Source organism: Durio zibethinus, chromosome 1, assembly GCF_047325235.1.
Source record: "Durio zibethinus cultivar Kanyao isolate XHJ-2024 chromosome 1, ASM4732523v1, whole genome shotgun sequence".
Classification (NCBI taxonomy): domain Eukaryota; kingdom Viridiplantae; phylum Streptophyta; class Magnoliopsida; order Malvales; family Malvaceae; genus Durio; species Durio zibethinus.
Window position 1 is genome coordinate 4,107,671 of NC_143162.1, and position 20,680 is coordinate 4,128,350.

A 20,680-nucleotide genomic window follows, 5' to 3' on the forward strand; every position below is an offset into this window, starting at 1 on the left:
GTACGGATATCCATCTTTGAAAAAATTTAATTTTTTATCCTGATAAAAAGAAAGATGATATTACATTACGAGGACGAGAATAAAAATAAATATATTTTTAAATTTTTATCGGTGCGAGAATACTGATTGATAATAAAATATTTATTTTGTATTCATGTTTTATATATTTAATAAATAATTTTTTTATTAAATAATATAAATTATTATTTTAAATTAATTAAAATTAATATATTTTTATTTTTAAAAATATATTAATATATATTTATAAAAAAATTACATAAATATTAAAGATAAAAATAAAAAATAAAATTTTATTTTTATTTTTATTTTTTTAAAAAAATATAAGTATGAAGATTATTTATATCCAACAAATACTCACGAGATAAAAATAAAAATAAATTTAAAATATTTATTAAATATAAATATAAAGATAAATATAGCATAAAACTTAAAAAATAACAATAAAAAATACCTTACTAATCTTGTACCTTTCCGGTGAACATTCTTATTCATAAATTGTAATAAGTAAGATTTTGGTTGCTTTGGTCATCGATGTAAGCAATGCAACATATTTATAAGAAGAAAAAATTATATTTGATTTACTTTCCGTCTATAATCTATATTATATACTATTGATTTAGAGAGTTCGAAGTGAGTAATTGTGCATTGATTCCATCCTCACAATCCCTTCTTTGAAGCAAAAAGAACAAGCAATTGCAAAATTTGATAATCTACTAAAAATATGGAATCTTGAAAAACAAGAAAATGTTTAGAAAAGAAAGTCTTGAACATTCTGGGAAGTAATAAAAGGTTAATTCCTTCATAGATTTTTCTATAGGCTTGGGATACCAGCAAATATTGCATGTAAGCCCAAACTCAAATTTTCAATTCACGATCAAACCCCATCAATGGCAATGTGAACTCTGGCATAAACCACAGTCAACCTTATCGTAGCCAACGTGTATATGCCTTCACTATTTTTGAGGTTTGATACATTATTAAATTATAAGCTCAAAAAATAAAGTTTTAATGTTAATTAAATGGTTGGAGAGAGAGAGAGGATATCCAACTCCTTAAATAATCAACGTGTTAATTATTCTTATTGACTAAACCTCCCCCAACTTGCTTTGCTTTTTTCTTCACCAAACAATATTGGATGTTTGTCTTTGCTTTGTTCTTTGGCTTTCAAATCTCATAGCGAAACTGAACTTTGAATTAAAGTTTGAGCAACAATAGCAATTTTTGAATATTACTTTTTTCTTGTTTTCATCTAAAGCTCTACGTTGCATAACTTGAAATGATTGTGGGCTGTCTCGGATGCTGTATTAAGGTAATTCTTGATCATATATGGATATGATATTATGAGCTCTTGCAGGTGAGTGATCAGTTGTTTATATTCTCCACAAAATTTAGAGATCATTCACAGTCGGATTAGGCAATTCAAGTCCTCTGTTGTGGCAAAGAATCATATCTCAATCTTCTAGTTTAGTAGTTACAGATCATTGATAGTTGGTGGAATATAATGGCTAGCTATGTTCAAGCATTGCAAGTTGAAGATGATCATCGGAATATTTATTATTTTGGCCACAGCTTTCCGCTGCAAACTGCTCATTGTTTCCAATCAAGCCACACTGGCAAAACCTGCAAAAGCTTCAAAACCTGGTATATTAAAAAAACCAACCCCAGCAGGTGAATTCGATGTGATCTTACCACTTGCACTGGATGAGATGATATGTTGATATACCATGAAAGATGCGTCAGCTTCGAACAATTACAAAGACGGAACAAGCAAGCTCAAAGCGTTTTATTGCTAAAGGTTCAACTCCGTTGCAGATTTTACGGACACTAAGAAGCATTACATGCACTAAGATAGTAGAGAGATGAGACAACAGCAACTCCCATAAATAGAAAATCCTGTACAAACAATAAAAAGGCAAAACCACTCAAAACCACTCTTCCCATGTTTGTGGTCTAGTTCATGCTAGACACTATCATATATACTAAATAGTGTCCACTGATCTTTTTCTATTTTTATTTTTGATGGTGGAGACCTTTGGGGAGAGTTTTTTTTATTGCTAATAATAATATTATTATAGATATTATATTAAGGGAATTTCCAAAGGTTCTCAGCATCTCCAGCGTTATAGGCGGGATCATGATCAGCAGCAATGTCCAAACGAGGAGGACTAAGAAGCATCCCTTCAGCCATATTGACAAGAACATTAGGCATATCAAAGATCAAATCCTCATCGACGAACTCATCAGCTGTAATCGGTTTCTCAGGCACTATTGGATTGTTTCTAGCCTCATTCCCAAATAAAGCATCGTTTGCAGCCCCTAAAGCTGCTGCTGCAGAGGTTGCAGCTGCCTGGATATCACGTGGGGAAGTTGAGGCAGGCACAGGCAAAGAAGCAGCAGAGTTGGGGAAGTTAAGCTCTGCATCTTGGCCTTTTAGGGCAAGTGCCGCAACATCATAAGCAATAGCTGCCATTTCAGCAGTAGGAAATGTACCGAGCCAGATTCTGTTGGGTTTCCTCGGCTCCCTAATTTCAGACACCCATTTCCCACTAGTCCGACGCCTTACTCCCCTATAAACCGGGTGACGCCCTGTAGCAGCAGCAGCAGCAGAAGCGCCTGCTCCACTACTAGCAGAAGCACTGCCCCCACTGCTGCTAGTGTTAGAACTTTTGTTGGATTTTGAGTAATGCATGGTGACTTGATTCTAAAGAGAAATGGCGGGAAGATTTGGGGTTTGAAGTTGGAGATGAGAGAATCCATTTATGGTGGATGGAAATCTAGGGGTTAAATTCTTGTTGAAGAGAGAACAATTAGATTTCTCAAAGTTTCAAAAGTATTGCAAGTGCAAACCAGTTGTTGATGAACTGCAGTCTGCTGATAGTTGGGGTGTAAGCCAGATATATGTTGGACATCTGGGTTGGACTGCGTTTTTGGCTGCTGAAATAAGCATATAACTGCCTATATCTTAACAGTGACCTTTTTGGGCATTATTCAAACACTCACTTTTGTCCCCCCAAAAATAATAATACTAAAGGTTTGAAAATAATTATTATATTTGAGACAATATGTGGCTTGTAAGTGCAAAAAACTTGTGTTGGGTGCGTGCTCAAATCTAAATGCTAATGCCATGTTTTCCTCCTCAACAATACGCAGCTCTATACCCTTTACAATCATAAAGAAATCAGCTTCAGCAGCTAGTCAACATCAATAGTATAGTGTGTATATATATAGTTGATAACTTTGTTTAATAAGCTACACCTTCTTTTGTCAAGCTAAAAATGAGTTTGGCTTCTGCCTCCATTTGCTAATAGAATTATCTGCAATAGTAGTAAAACTGGAAGCTCTGTCGGTATGAGCTTTGTTCAGTCCAATTAATAATCATCAAATATAATGACAAAATGAAAGAAAGGCATAGATGCAGGTATTTATCAGGTTGATTCAATGTATTGCTGAAAGATGACAAATGATAAGGCCTGTTTATTACTCTGAAAGGTCTAATTCAAATGCTTTAAAAAGTTAAATTAGCTTAGCATCTGCACTCAAAGAAGATTGGAAACTGCAATGATCTTGACCATCAGATTTGTGATGCAAATTCTTTAACATGGTAATAACTTGCTAGACATGGAAAATTAATCTTACAGTAACTTTCCTGAACTTCTTGGGAAATATTTATACTAGAATTTTTGAAAGCAGATTGTACTTGTGGTGGAGAAAATATGGTTTTCTCATAGGAGTGCAAATTTCTGTCCTGATCATTCCACTTTCTGCTGTCTTTTCACCCATGATTTAGTGCTAAAAACAAGTATTTTCATGATCTAGATAATTAGGCAAAAATAATCCGGACAGTTGTATAACTGGAAAAACTTCTGAGCACCCATCACACCCACTTACCATCGACTGAAAGGAATTGGGGTAAATCATCAGGTCATTTCATTCAAATGAATTTACCTGGAGCACAATTTGTTCAAAACAGTGATTTTGCTTTATTGCCAGACAGAAGGTAAAAATGTTAGGTGGCAAAATTATTTGGCTCAATCAATTCGATAGAGAAATTTTCCTTTAGAAGGACAAGATTTATTCAACCGTAAATACCCAGAAAGCAATTATAGAGGAATCAGGATCTAGATCAAATGATTCATGCATCAATCTTAAAACATGATATTCAGCTGATTTAATATTAAAATCTCAATATCTGCTACTCCTTTATTAAAGAAAAAAAAAATGCTGAAGGAGCCTACTCAGACTTAAAAGCACATCTAATTACAACATTACGAAGAGATTTAAGGGCACGAATTTGGTAGCCACGATCGCACCAATGACCAACCAAGGCCGTGCTAACTTACCAAACTGCAAGCAACCAACCTCTAACCAATTGAAAAGTTTAAAAAAATAATTAATAAACGTAATACAACAACGCATTTTTCCTATCCTTTCTAATTCAGGGAAAGTGGGGCGGAAAAAAAATTGATTCCTTGCCCTTTTCATCACTCCGTTTAGGCTTATTCTCTATGAAGAATTCCATTTTTCTACTTCATTATGATGCGTGCTCAAAAGAATCTTTGGAGATTTAGCTCTCAAAAAGTCCCCACTCTAATAAAAAAAAAAAAAGAACCAGAGTATTTTATAATATTAAATACTATATTGTTAAAAAACTGCTGGGGCAAAAAGGAATGAGAAAACTTTAGTTTTAAGAATAAGAAATGAAGGAAAACGAAAGGAAGAAGAAATCCGTGCAAAGAGGGAGTGGAATCAGCTCTCTCCAATCCATTAGCGCTGAATGTTTGTGGGTGTGATTTCTGCTCCCAGTCCCACCACTAAGGGCCAAAAGTCACGCCCTGAAAGAGATGTTGCGCGAACCTGGAAGTGGATAAGGTGAATTTGGAATTCCTGAAGGAGTCGAACTGTAAAGTGTATTGTTTTTTTTTATTTATTTTCATGGTACCGAATAGGAAATTCAGTTGCAAAATTAGTAACTATTATAAACGTTTTGACACTTAAAGACATAAAAAGATATTTGCAACAAATGAGTACTCTTGGATCAATCTGTTAGGAAAATGGGTCCAGCCTCATATAAGTGATTTTGGACCAAATAAAGGTCATGGGCCTTGATCTTTCATTTTACACAGAGCCCTAGCTACTTAATAAAAAAAAGGTGAGATTGTTTTAAGTGTGTGTGTCAAAAACTAAGTAGAGAAAGAAGAAAAACAAGAAAAAGTAGAGAAAAAAAAAAGGAGAGTTGATTGAACGGAAGTTGATCCGTGATCCGATTGAGTTGGAACCTTGTCAGGAGGTTTATGATTCAGAGTTCTACATTCTGAACGGTGAAGATCGGGTTTGAAGCTCTATAAGAATAAATCCAAGGTGTATTTGTTAAATCACTTATTTGGTGAGATTTCTCTAATTATTTCTCTAGTTGTTAATTAGCTCTAGTTTTAGCTAGAGAAGAACTTTGTATACCTATTATTTGATAGTGAAGATTTTTCTTGTGATCCATGATTTTTTCTCTCTACACTGGAGGGTTATCCACGTAAATCTTAGTGTGCTTTATTTTTCTTGTATTTTTTATTATTGATTGTTGTCTATTGCTTTTGTATTGTTGTGATTATTGCTTCAGGTGCAACAAGTGGTATCAGAGCAATGATTATTTTGAGACATCGATACAGAAGTAACCCGAGATAAAAGTAAATTCTGTTTGAGATTATGAAAGGTGATACAGGTTTCATGATAAAATTGACAGCATCAAATTATTCAATTTGAAAGCCTATGATGGAGGATTATCTATACTGCAAAGATTTGTATGAGCCAGTATTAGGTGATTCGACTAAATCAGTAGATATGAAAGATGAAAGTTGAAAGAAGCTAGGTAGAAAGACGCTGGCTATAATCAGAAAATGGGTTGATATCAGCATGTTTCATCATGTAACGTAGGAGTCAGATGCTCACATTATTTGAAAAAAATTGATAGTATTGTATGAGAGAAAAACATGTATGAATAAAGTTATGCTTGTTAAAAAGCTTACAACTTTACAGTACATGAATGGATGATCTGTTATAGAGTACTTGAGTGATTTTTAAGATATATTTAATTGGATGACTACTATGAAGCTTAAGATAGATGATGAAATGAAGGTGTTATTTTTTTTGTCAGACAACTGGAATACTCTAGTTGTGACTGTTCTTAATTCAACTCCTGATTATAATGTGACATTGGAGATGGTAAAGGATAATATGCTTAATGAAGAAGCAAGGTGAAAAGATGTAGACCCTAAAAATCAAGCTCTGGTCATAGAGAACATGGGTAAAAACATCGACAGAGGTCATGACTCAAAAGGTCATGGTAAGTCTAAACATAGATCCAAGTCTAGAGGTAAAGTGAAGTGTTTCTATTGTGGTAAGACAGGTCATATAAAATGAAACTGTAAAATCTTGAAACAAGAGCTAGAAGATAAGAAAGACAAGAGTTCAGATGATGGCAATGTTACAGTGATGAATTCAGATAGTGATTTAGTTACTTTGATTGTAATCATGTTAGTGATCCCGACATTGAATGGATAGTTGACACAGGAGCGGCATACCATTGTGTTCTTAAGAGAGAGTTGTTTACAACTTACAAATCAGGAGACTTTGATTGTACCAAGATGAGAAACAAGAGTGTGTCACAGATTGTTGGGATTGATGATATTATTGTACAAATTAGTATAGGCTGCATGTTGACTTTGAGGGATGTCAGACACATTCTAGATATGATAATAAACATGCTTGCTATTAATGTCCTTGATAATAAGGGATATGAAAGTCGACAAAAGAATGGATAGTGGAAGCTTCTCAAAGGATCTATGGTAGTTGCAAGGAGAAAATTATGCTACAAAATGTATAAAACATAGATGCAATTGAACGGTAACCAGGTAAATGCCGTTGAAAATGATGTTTCAATAAACTTGTGACACGGGAGGCTGGCACACATGAGTGAAAAGAGGTTACAAGTTTTGGTAAGACAGTCTCTTATTCCTTTGACCAAATGTATGTCTCTCAATTTATGTGATTATTATTTGTTTGGTAAGCATTATAGAGTTTTTTTTCGTAAAAGCTTTAAAAAAAATAGATTGGAATTAATTTATTGTAACGTATATGGTCCCATTGAGGTTGAGTCATTAGGTGGTATCAGATATTTTATTACTTTTATTGATGATGCTTCACGTAAGACTTGGGTGTATATGTTAAAATACAAAAGTCAGATACTGCAGTATTTTTAAAAATTTCATGCCATGGTTGAAAGGATGACAGGGTTACCCTTGAAATATATTTGAACTGATAATGACGGGAAATACATATCTAAAGGCTTTGAAGAGTATTGTTCAAAGCATGAGATTAGGCATGAGATGACAGAACCTAAAATATTGCAGCATAATGGTATAGCTAAAAGAATGAATCGTACCATTGTGAAAAAAATCATATATATATTGAGGATGGCAAAATTACCAAAACCATTCTGGGGTAAAGTAGTTAACACGGCTTGTTATTTACTTAACAGATCACCATCAGTTTCTTTGGGCTTTGACATTCCAGAAAGAGTGTGGACAGAAAAAGATACTTCATACTCTCACTTGAAAGTTTTTTGGTGTAAAGCATTCATGTATGTACTGAAAAAACAGAGATCAAAGCTTGATAGTAAAGCTACACAGTATGCATTTATAGGATATGGTGATGAGAAATTTGATTACAGGGTATGGGATCCAGTAAAGAAAAAAACAATCAAAAGTAGAGATGTGGTCTTTCATGAAAAAAAAATCATAGTAGACCTTGAGAAAAATGAGAAGACTACACGGGTTATTGTTAAGTGTGATGTTTCAACACCAACAAAGATTCTACAGGAAAGAGTCACAGATGATGAAAATGAGCAAGAAACAAAATTTGAAAATATGAATGAGCCAGTCATAGTTGGTGATGACCCAGATGCAATTAGTTTTGAGCAGGGGGAGCTACCTTTGGCATCAAGTGATGTAGAGTCTCAACTCAGGAGATCTACTAGAGAGTGCAAGCCATCTATCAGGTATTCAAGTTCATATTTTATTTTAGTTACCAGTGAAGAGGAGTCGAAAAGCTTCTAAGATGTGCAGGCTACTCCGGATAGAGAGCATGATTAAAAGTAATGAAAGAAGAGATTGAGTCATTACGAAATAATGGTACTTATGATCTTGTTAAACTTTCAACAGGAAAGAGGCCATTAAAGAATAAATGGGTGTTCAAGTTGAAAAAAGATGATGACAAACTAGTGAAGTACAAAGCTTGATTGGTAGTAAAAGCTTTTTCTCAGAAACCAGGCATCGATTTTGATGAGATTTTTGCTCCAGTTGTAAAGATGAGTTCTATTCGAGTGGTACTGGGATTAGTAGCTAGTTTGAATCTTGAGCTTGAGCAACTTGAAGTTAAAACTGTATTTTTACATCGTGATTTACAGGAGGATATTTATATGAATCAGTCTGAGAGTTTTGAAGTGAAAGGGAAAGAACACTTAATTTGTAAATTGAAGAAAAGCTTGTATGACTTGAAACAAGCTCCACGACAGTGGTACAAAAAGTTTGATTCTTTTATAGTGAGTCATAGCTATAAAAAAAATAGTAACAGATTCTTGTGTGTATGTTAAATAATTTTTTAATGGTAACTTAATAATCCTATTATTATATGTTGATTATAAGACAAGATGCTAGTATGGTTTACAGGTTGAAAGAACAATTATCTAAGTCCTTTGATATGAAAGATTTAGGTCCAGCAAAGCAGATTCTTAGTATGAACATTATCCGAGATAGGAGAGCTGAAAAGTTGTGGTTGTCACAAGAAAAGTATGTTGAACGAGTGCTTGGTAGATTCAACATACAACATGCTAAATCAGTTAGCAGTCCACTTGCCAACCATTTTCATCTAAGTAAGAAATCTTGTCCAGTGTCTAAAAAAGAGCAACTAACTATATCTAGTATTCTTTATTCTTCTGCAGTCGGTTCTTTAATGTATCTTATGACTTGTATAAGGCCTGACATTGCTCATGCAGTTAGTGTAGTGAGCATATTTTTTTCTAATCCGGGAAAGATTCACTAGGAAGCAGTGAAATAGATTTTTAGATATTTGAAGGGTACCTCAAAAATGTGCTTGACTTATGGAGTTTCACAATCAATTTTAGAAGGGTTTACGGATGCTGACATGGCAGTCGATCTTGATGGTAAGAAATCTACTTCATGGTATTTGTTCACTTTTGCAGGAAGAGCTATATATTGGCAATCTAAGTTACAGAACTGTGTTGCTTTGTCAACTATAGAGGCTCAGTATATTACAGTAATCGAAGCATGTAAAAAAATGCTTTGGATGAAACGTTTTCTTCTTGAATTGAGGTTGAATCAAAAAAAGTATGTAGTATTTTGTGATAGCTAGAGTGCTTTAGATTTGAGTAAGAATATCATGTACCATGCTAGAACAAAGCACATTAATGTTAGATATCATTGGTTACATTTAGTGATTGAAGAGCAGTATATGCTATTGAAGAAAGTTCATACTGATAAAAATGTAGCAAATATGTTGACTAAGATACTTCTCAGAAAAAAGCTTGAGCTTTGCAGTAACTTGACCGGAATGAGTTCTCTGGCCAAGGTAAGTTTCAAACGAAACTACTATGGTGATGAATCTCCTTCTAATGGGGCTGGAAGGGGAGATTGTTAGAAAAATGAGGTCCAACCTCATGTAAGTGATTTTGGACCAAGTAAAGGTCATGGGTCTTGATCTTTCATTTTACACAGAGCCCTAACTACTTAATAAAAAAGAAGTGGGGTTGTTTTAAGTGTGTGTGTCGAAAACCAAGTAGAGAAAGAAGAAAAGTAAAAAAAAGTAGAGAGAAAAAAGAGAAGGGAGAGTTGGTTGAACGAAAATCGATCCGTGGTGCGATTGAGTTGAAACTTTGTCAAAAGGTTTATGATTTAGAGTTCTACAGTCTGAACGGTGAAGATCAGGTTTGAAGTTCTATATGAACAAATTCAGAGTGTATTTGTTGAATCATGAGACTTATCCAATTGTTTCTCTAGTTGTTGATTAATTTAAGTTTTAGCTAGAGAAAAACTTTATATACCTATTATTTGATAATTAAAATTTTTCTGATGGTTCGTGATTTTTTCTCTCTACACTAGAGAATTTTTTTATGTAAATCTTGATGTGCTTTATTTTTCTTATATTTTTTATTATTAATTATTGTTTATTGCTTTTGTATTATTATAATTATTACTTCAGGCGCAACACAAACTATGAAATTGTAATATTACTATTAAATAGATGCTCACGCGGCTAAGCAGGCTAAAACCTAAAGATAATGTTGTTGGTGGAGGTACGTACGCGGTTATTCATTTGGCCGATTGATAGCATAGATGAATAACAACAAAATTCATCGTTGAAAATGACCCATTGACAAAAGATTAATTTTGATAGCAGGAATGTAAGTCGGTCTAACCTCCAAGTCAGAATTACACGTAAGTCTCGAAAATTTTTATTAATTGCAGTTGAAATTAGCACTATTGAGAGATCACCGATGAGACTCTGAATCCAGACGTATGTAGCGAAGAGAGTAATGTTAGTCAACCGAGCCGACCCCTCGTTGGCAGTTGTTTGATAAAAGCAACAGGGCAGTAGTTTCAGCTTTCGACATCCTGTTTTTCTTTTGGGGATCGACTATCCTAGGCTTGACCCAATCCATAAAGCCAAGTGTCCAACTATAGTGCCACTAGTCTTGGCATTGAATGGTCTCTCAAGCCCATATTGGTAAGGGCAAAGTACCAAAACTGACAAATTACATCCTATGAGCTGGCCAACTCGATGGGCCTATTCTTGAAGCCAGTCCTGCTCTTTGGTGTCTTGGGTTCACAAGTAAGACTTGGTTGTAGCTACCCCAGGCCCAGAATGCCAGATCCCTAATTATTGTATTGGACGGGAGCCCACCTCTCCCTTTTTTTGATTATAAACAAACTCGGTTTTTATCTTATGCGTATTTTGTTCAATTTCAGCTTTTAAACTTTTAATTATTCATATAGCCTACCCAAAAAAAGTAATAGAAAACTGATCAAGAGTCTAAAATAGTATCAGTCTCAGGTTTTTATTTTTAAAGTTTATCTATTATTAACTCATTATTTTCGGATTCTGATCATTCATTCAACAGGGATAAAAAAAACTTGTGAAGATGCAAGAATTTTTTAATGGCGGTTGACTAACAAGGCTTGGTTTTTTGCACTAATTGATTCACTTTATTTTCTCCAATATTCCACCAAGTACCATGATATCACCGAATCAATGAACAAAGGGGACAAGAAATGCAAGAAATCGCATATAATTTTATGCTGATAATGAACTCCTAGAACTTAAACCTGCATAGAAAAGATTCGGAACTTGTAGGCTGTGGAAGACACCTGTCGGCATTTGATGGGATTTTTGATGGTTCAAACGAAGATACCTTTGCCCAATAAAGAGATACATAAATTTAATTAGTTTAATGCCCTAAATCAAAGCCTTTCAACTTTCTAATATTTCATGATTAAGCTTTTCAAGGGTGACAACTCACTCCCACAAATCGATAAGACAACTTTTAACTACAATCAACCAAAAAGCTTGCCCTGGGTTGGCAACCCTTAGCTCTCCTTCCTGGGTGTTTTGCGGCCAGCAATCAAGCTTTCGTTTGACTCTCTTCTCCCACTTCTTTTATTTTTTCCTAGTGCCCGATATGGCATTGTCTAAAGTCTCAACCCTCAATCCTCCTTTTTTTTTTTTTTTCAATTTTCATGTCCCATAAATTATCTTTTTGCGTTGTAATTATTGAGCAATCCCCCTCTTGGGATTTTTTCATTATCATGCATTCGGTCGGATAGCCATCATTCGAAACCTACCCCACGTTGGATCATGAATCGAAATTTCTTATCATGGAGATGGTGACAACCATTCATCATAAGCAGCAATATTGAATGGAGATGAAGGAGACATGCTTTCATTGGATAAGCCTAGCTTTTTACTAGCCTAATATCTTAAGTGGACCCATTATAATGATAGTTGCGCAAATTTTGCTCTAACATTTTGCACCTTGTTTGGATTAAATCTTTGAAAACAAACACCAAAGTCCCCACTCCAAACCTACCAATTTTACATCAAAACTAAGATAGGTTTACCACAGTTCGAGAAATATTGCCCGTTTTGGTTAATTAGGTTTACAGTGTTAATCATGTATAATATTATATTATAAAATACATGATTACCTGATAAGATTATTTAATTGTAATTTTATGTGAATAATTTTTATTGTTGACATGTAAAATAATTGTTTAATTGTAGTTGTCTACCAAATAGTTTTATTATTTAAATTTTAAAAACGTTTCGAATCTTAAAATGTTAGATTTATTCAAATCTTTTCTATGTTAAATAATTTATAATATTTATTTTCGTTTAAATTAGATAAAGTTATTATGATAATTCCAATGAAAAAAAATAAAAATTTCATTTAAAATTAACTTGAATTTTTTTTATAAAACATTTACATATTATTTATTTAGCATTTAAACTATGTACGTATGTTGTACTTTAATTATTTAGATTAATTATTTGTTTCAATTTATTTTAAGTACCATTAATTAGACATATCATAAAATTGACAACTTTATGATAATATTAAAGACATGTTCAAATAGGTGTAATGAGTCGGCTTTAAAAAGAGCCATAAATATTAAAATATTGACAATAAAATATAATTTAGATATATCTCTTTTAAATGAATTTTTCAATAATATACTTATATATTTTTTAAATTTGAAATTCTCATATATATTTTTTACTACTTATAGATTTCCTATTAATCTTGTAATATTTGGTTCTTTTTTAAATTCAAACATATTAAATATCATCAATTATATCCTTTATTTATTTAAAATTTACCTAATAATTAAAAGATTTAGTTTCACATATTTAGGTTAGTCAATCATTGTTTTCTACTGCTCTTAATCTGTGATTGAGCTTGCATTGAAATACAAGTTAGATATGAAATTTATACTTTCACCTGTAATAATTCCACACAAACTACGCTATTTTCATTCAAATTCTTTCCTTTTTTAGCATAAATTTCTTAATTATTTTCAACTTTTTAATGTTATGATCAAGATTGCAATTTAGTTAAGGTATGTAAATTCTTTTTTGAGTTAATTTTATCTTCTTACATTATTGTTTATTTCCAATGTTTCTTTTATTTGATTCACATTTCCTAATTGTTTTAGTGTTTTTTTTTTTTTTTTTGGTTGTGTTTTGATCAATATCACACTTTTCAAATAATAAAACAACATTTGGAGGTTTTTTTTTGTTACACCCAAATTTTATTGAATGGAGATATTGGTTTTATGTCATTGAAAAATAATATGGATTTCATTAGCTAGATTCTTTGTGCTACATGTTGATCCTGATTTTGTGAAAATCTTGCTTAAATGCCAAATAATTGGTAAGCCATTGATCCTACTATTTCTTATTTTTTGGACATATGAAATTTCAAGATAATGATATTTTATCAAGTAAGCGCTATTTTTATTATAATCTTTACACTAATTGAAAAGTGGAAAAAAATAGAGTAAAGAGTATATTTATTATTACTATACTAGGTTTATATTTTAAATTATTGATCATTTTTACTTTTATATTAACACATTTTTTTCTCAATCTCAAAAATGATAACATTAATTGTGCTCAAGGATATTAAGCCACGAAATATTATTTTTTTTGGAACCAAAGATAGCAAGCTTTACTTAGTCAATAAAGATTTTTCAATTCAAGAATTTCTAGATTTATGTTTTACTATTTTGTATATTGAGTAGGGTCTTTTATATTTAAATTATTGATCTTGAAACTACATCAGATATGAGAGTGGAGATATATTCTAGAGGAATTTCTTTCACATATCCAATGTAATTTCTTATCTATAAGCAATATAAAATTTCTCATTATGTATTGATATTTAAATGTTGATAGATATTGAAATATAATATTTTTAGTTTATTTGTAATAATAAATTTTGATTAATAATTTTGTAAATTTAAAGTATTTTAATTAATGAATAAAATTAATCAGTGCATCACATCAATCATAGACTAATTTTACTATATTAAATGTAACACCATGAAGGCAAGACAGGTCATAGCACAACCCCGCATAAGAACTTTGATCTGATTTAATTTTTATGAAATAACATCTATTGATTCAACAGATATCATGGTTTTATGTCGAAAGAAATTTTATGAGATTATTTTTATACGCATTTAATAATGTCCAATCTTGCTGTGGTTCATATTTTCTATGTTAGCGAAGGGGAAAAACTACAAGACTTCAATAAACATCCACTAGGAATCTTGTGTTTAATTAGATGTGTCCTGTTATTGCAAAATGGGCTAGCACTCATGGTAATGTCGGACCTGTTACAATCAAGTGCTCATTACGAACTCGAAATCTCAAATTGTGTTGACCCACCAATGATCATATCGACCCCCTCCGATTAGCTAAGGACACTTGGCCTCATAACAATGATTTCAACATTTACATAATCTAAAAAAAAGCTACAAAAAATTTTTGGTATAGTTTGCCGCAAGCCTTAAATAGCCTTCGTCTCAAGGGAAGTACTCATGAGCAATTAACATGTGAGAATACATACAAGACTCATGAATGCTCGAACAAGTTAAAGAAAATTTCTTGTTTCTTGAGGAACACCAAAAAGAATATTGTTAAGGAAAGTTCGATTAACAAACAATAAGGGCTGTTGACTCTAGCATATTAACAGATTGATGATCAACATTAATTACGCAAGTCGTGAATATGTTGGCTGCCAGAAGTCTTGAAGAAAAAATCTTCACGAGTCAAAGGGACAAGGAAACTAATAAGAGAGTTTTCAAGTACGTACAATGAATGAAAAATACATGTACGACAATGGCTGAGGATAGTAATGATACCATCCCAATTAGGAAATTGATAGTAACTACCTTGTAACTATGGAAAATCTTATAACTATTTACTTAAATTATAACATATTCTCTCATCGTTATTAGTGTAATCAGGGAGAGGCAACAAAAGTTTGGTTACATAGAAAAGATATTGTAATTTGGCCTTGTACCACAAAGCTGAAATTTGAATAAAAAATTTTCAATAAAGGAAAGAATGCCGAGAAAAGTGAAAAAATAAATTAAAAAGTGTAAGAAAAATGACTTTTTTGAAAAGCCCTTTTGAGCCCTAGGTGATTACATTACAGTTTTGAAAAAACAAAACAAAAGGCAATGGAGTGCTTGAAAAAGATGACAGATTGAAGAAAAGAAAAAAGAGAGAGGGGACTCTTCTCTTTAGATGATCACTGCAAATAGCTTTTGCCCCTTTATCTCTCTCTCTCTCTCCCAAATGTCAATTTTCTTTTTTTTATTTGCATCCATGTTCATTCATACATCATGTCCATCCATCAAAGGAGAGAGGGGGATTGATAGACAGCTAAGGGGGAGGGGCCACATGGCTATTTTTGTCAAGAGAAAGCCCATCTTCCTCCGAGCTCACAAGCAAGCCTTCAAACCCCCCCTTCCCGGGAATCCTAATTCAGTGAACATGATGAGCCCCAATCATTCACTTCATGATTTGCCACGACAGCCCTGCCGGACCAGGGCCAGGCCCTTGGCTAGCTGCTGCTGCAGCTCCTGATCAGCTAAAGTTATGGGCCACTCGTGCATTTTCCTTTTTTTTTTTTTGTTTGAATTGATTATTATACAAAAATCTTCAATTACTAGGTGTAAAAAACAGCAGCAAAGAGTAGTATATACTAATATGTCATTAGTATTACTAGTAGTATTTTTATACATGCATGCATGCATGGATGGAACGTTCTGCTGTTTGAAAAGCAAGCTATCAGTCCTGAGGGGTCTGAACTGACCAGTGACGACATCTCTGTCCGAATCTCCTGCTCTCTCTCTCTCTCACAGAAAGCAGTGAGATTCTTCTGTTCAGCTTTGTCCCCAATTGGCCTTCTAAGCCTGTCTGCACGCGTGCCTTAAATTTGCCTGAACCCCTTTTCCCTTGATTATTTTATCTTTTTTGTCCTCCCTTCACCACCCAATTACTTGTATTTTTATTAGAAAAATGCAATTAATGCTTATTCATGGCTATTAATAAAAAAAAAAACCTAATTAAAGGTTCTTAATAACAATGAGAAGACGAAAATAATGATATTTGATTGTAAAAGAGACTATTATAGAACATTGATTAAAAAGGTTAAATATAAAATAATTTTTATACTATATATTTTTTGTCATATTAATAAATAAATAAATAAATAAAATTATAAGTTTAATACTCTAATTTTTATTCTATCATTTATTTTAATATTTGAAACTAACGCTATCAATCAACTTGTCAATATGATATGAATATTCAATAAAATATTAACAAGTGTTAAAAAAATTTAATTAATGTCACATCATTAATTGTTACATCAATATTAAAAGAAAATTTTAATAGGAAATCCTAAAAAATTCTGAAAATTTCAATAACTAAAAATTTTAATAAAAATAAATTTTTCTTAAAATTTAAAAAATCATAAAAACTTTTAAAATTTGAAAATAAAAAAATCTAAATTTTTTTTAAAAGATCTAAAATTTTTTAAAAAATTATAAAAAAATTGTAAAAAAATCTGAAAGTTTTTCTTTTTTTGAATCTTACAATTTTAATTTTTTATATTTTTTTTGAATTTTAAAATTTTTTTGAATGGTTTTGGATTTGTTATTAAATTTATATATTTTTAAATTTTATTATCTTAAAAAAATTTTTATTTTTTTTATTTTTAAAATTTTTTTAAAAAATTTTAGATTTTTTCAAAAGATTTTAGATTTTTTTAATTTTCAATTTTTAAAATTTTAAATTTTTTAAATTTTAAATTTTTTTAAGTTACACTTAGTTACTTGAAAAATAAGATTATTAATTGGTAAAATAGTAGAGATAGGAAAGGTCATGACTAGGAGATGAATTAATATTATGTGTCTTCAAAAAATTAAGCAAGGAAAAAAGCTAAAGAAATAGAAACATAGAGCTCTAAGCTTTGGTACACAAATAATGAAAGAAGTAGAAATAAAATGAGAATAATTATATATAAGAATTTGAAGAATGGTGTGGTTGATGTTAAAAAAAAAAGGGAGATAAAAATTTACATGTTAAACTTATATTAGAAGATTAAACTATTAACATTATTAGTGTTCATGCCTCACTAATATGTTTGGATCAAGTGAGTAAGCAAAATTTTGAAAAGATTTAGACCAAGTAATGCGAGCCATACCAAATGGAGAAAAAAATTTTATTGGAGCAAAAGTAAATGGCCAAGTAGGTAAGGATTGCAGTGACTTTGATAAAGTGCATGAAGGATATGGTTTTGGAGAAAGAAAAGATATCGGGGATAATATTCTAAAGTTTGCTATCACATTTAACCTAACTATATTAAACATGTATTTTAGCATAAGAGAATCACATTTGATAACTTTTAGAAGTGGATCAAATACTATTCAAATTGATTTTTTTTATGAGGAAAAAAAATAAAAGAAATTGTGTAAAGATCACAAGATTATATCGAGTAAGAGTGTGATAACACAACATAGATTTTTAATTCTAGATATCTTTTACCTTTGAGCATTAAAAAAAGATACGTCAGAGTCATGAACCATGTATTAAGTGATTAAACTTGAAGGGAGATAAAATGTTAGTTTTTCATGATAGACTTGTAAAAAAGGTTGATTGAAAGACTGATAAGGAGTAATGTGGAAAATTTTTTTTACAAGAATTCAAATTGTTGCTAAAGAGATACTTGACATATCTAGGAGTTGTGCACCATCAAGAAAAAAATCTTAGTGGTAGAATGAGAATGAAAATGACAATTAAAGTTAAGCGAAAATGTTATAGGAATTTAAGAAACAATAAGGATGAAATGGGTTATTTGAAGTATATAACAATAAAAAAAAGCCAAAAATGCTATTTTGAGATTCAAATACTAGGATCCATGAGGAATTGTATAAAAAATTAGAGACCAAAGATAGAGAAAAAGAGTTTTTCACAATTGCTTAGATAAGAAATAAGAAGAGTAAGGATCTTAATGGCGTAAGATGTATTAAAAACAATGACAAAGAGTTTTAAAAAATGATGAAAAGATTAAGAAAAGATTATTTTGATAATCTCTTTAATGGTAAATTTAACCATGATATAAATAGGCTTAACATACATTTTAAGGATATATATCATGTGTTTAAATGGAATATTAAAAGGTATGACGTTAAAGAGACTTTAGAAAAGTTGAAAGCAAAAAAAGTTATAGGACTAAATAAAATCTTAAATGAAGTTTGAAAATACTTGAGTGAAATAAAGATAAAATGGTTGGCAGATCTTTTTAACAAAATTTAGCTTACTCAAAATATGCCAAAAGAATGAAAGAATAGTACTTTAATACCTTTGTACAAGAATAAAGGTCATATACAAAATTGTTTAAACTATCAAGAAATAAAGCTTATGAGTCATCATACTATGAAACTTTAAGAAAGAGTGATTGAATGTAGGTTGTGACATAAAGTCACTATTTTTGAAAATCAATTTGGGTTTATACTAAGATGCTCTACAATAGAGATAATTCACCTATTGAGACTTTTTTTTAGAAGATTTTTGAATAATAAAAAAATATCTACATATGATATTTATCAACTTAGAGAAAGCATACAATAGAATTCCATGAGAGATGCTTTGCTCGGCCTTAATCAAAAAAAAAAAGTTCTTTTAAAGTATATTAACAAAATTAAAAATATATATGAGGGAGTTATAATGAATGTGAAGAAATTTGAAAGTGAGACTGATAGTTTTCCCATTCCCTCAGGATTGCATTAAGGTTTAGCACTAAATCAATTTTTTTTTTACATTAGTTACGGACAAGCTCATTGGATATATCTAAAATAATGTGCCATGATGTATGTTATTTGCTGATGATATAGTCTTAGTTACTGAAACTAGTAATAATCTTACTGCGAAATTAGAACTATAGAGGCATATATATGTTGAAATCTCGAAACTTCAAATTGAGTAAAATTAAAACTAAATATATGAAATGTAAATTTAGTAATCATAGAAAAGTAAATGCTATTATAATTAAGCTGGATGGTGATGTAGTACTAAAGAGTAGTTATTTTTTATATTTGAAATCAATTATTCAGAGCAATGCTAAGATAAAAAATGATGTAAATCATAGGATTCAAGTGAGATAGTTAAGGTGGCAAAGTGTTTTGGCTGTGTTACGTGATCACAACATGCCTTTAAAGTTAAAGATGAAATTACATAAAACAATTATAAGGCTTGTGTTGTTATATGAAATTGAGTGATAGGCTATTAAGAAACAATATGAGAAGAAAATTAGTATAACTGAGATAAGGATACTTAGATTTATGTGTGAATAAGACTAAAAAAGTTAAAATCAAAAGTGAAGAGAATAAAAAAAAATTAAGGATAGTTTGAATTGAAAAAAAGATAAGAGATGACTGTTTGAGATGGTTTGGACACGTAAAATATAAATTTATCTATGCACCAACTAGGAGAAATGAGCTTCTAGATTTAAGAAAGACTAAAACTTTTAGTGATAAACTACAAAAGATATGAATACAAATAATAAGAAATAATATGAAGATAAGGAAGTAAATGAAAATGTTACTTTTTTATTTAAATGAGTGACGTAAGAAAATTTAAAACTACAATCTAATATGATTCGTTTTTTGGCTTTTTATACAATCAACCCCTAAGTTATGGAATATTAGGTTTAGTTTGTTTTTGTTGTTATTGTTGTTGTTTTTTTTTTTTTTAATTTTAAGAAAAATTTATTTTTATTAAAATATTTATTTTTTGGAATTTTTCAAAAATTTTTTTAAATTTTTTGGATATTGTATTAAAATTTTTAGTTTTTTAAATATTTTAATTTTTTATAAATTTTAAAAATATTTTAGATTTTTTTAATGTTTGATAAATTTTTTAATACCAATTTAGATTTTTTAAAAAATTTTTAAAATTTTTTTCTGAACTTTTAATGATGACATTATAATTGATAATGTGACGTTGACTGAACTATGGAGACCTACACCTAACTTTTGAGGTATTGTCTACTTTGATTCGAAAGCCTCATAATTTTATCTCATAAAAAATGATTCACAAGTTTAGGTTTTAGATATATATATATATATAAATCATAACAGAACTTCAGATTATCTCAATATGATATTAGAGTATTACAAACTTTCCCTATTAAAGCTTGACCTCACCGTAAAGCCTAATAGAAATCATACAAATTCATTGAATCACATCACATGTTGGATAAATCTAACACAAAGTACATACAGATCATAAAATCATATCAGACGTTGAAATTTTAAAGGTAACTCCCATCATATAGCACTTATCTCCCACAATATTCTAGAGGTAGTTCTCATCATGTAGCACTTAGCTTATGTAAGATTTCGTTCTGATATTATTTGTGAAGATCTACACCCAACTTACGAGGTATTGTCCATTTTAATTTGAATGCTTAAAGTTTTATCTTACAAAAACATCTCATAAATTTAAATTTTGATCTTTA

The 20,680-nt window shown here is 30.9% G+C and overlaps 1 pseudogene; it reads right to left on the minus strand.

Annotated features, from left to right (window-relative positions):
• Positions 1-955: 955 nt before the first annotated feature.
• LOC111310989 (ethylene-responsive transcription factor ERF024 pseudogene) lies at positions 956-3,072 on the minus strand (annotated as a pseudogene).
• Between the last annotated feature and the right edge of the window lie 17,608 nt (positions 3,073-20,680).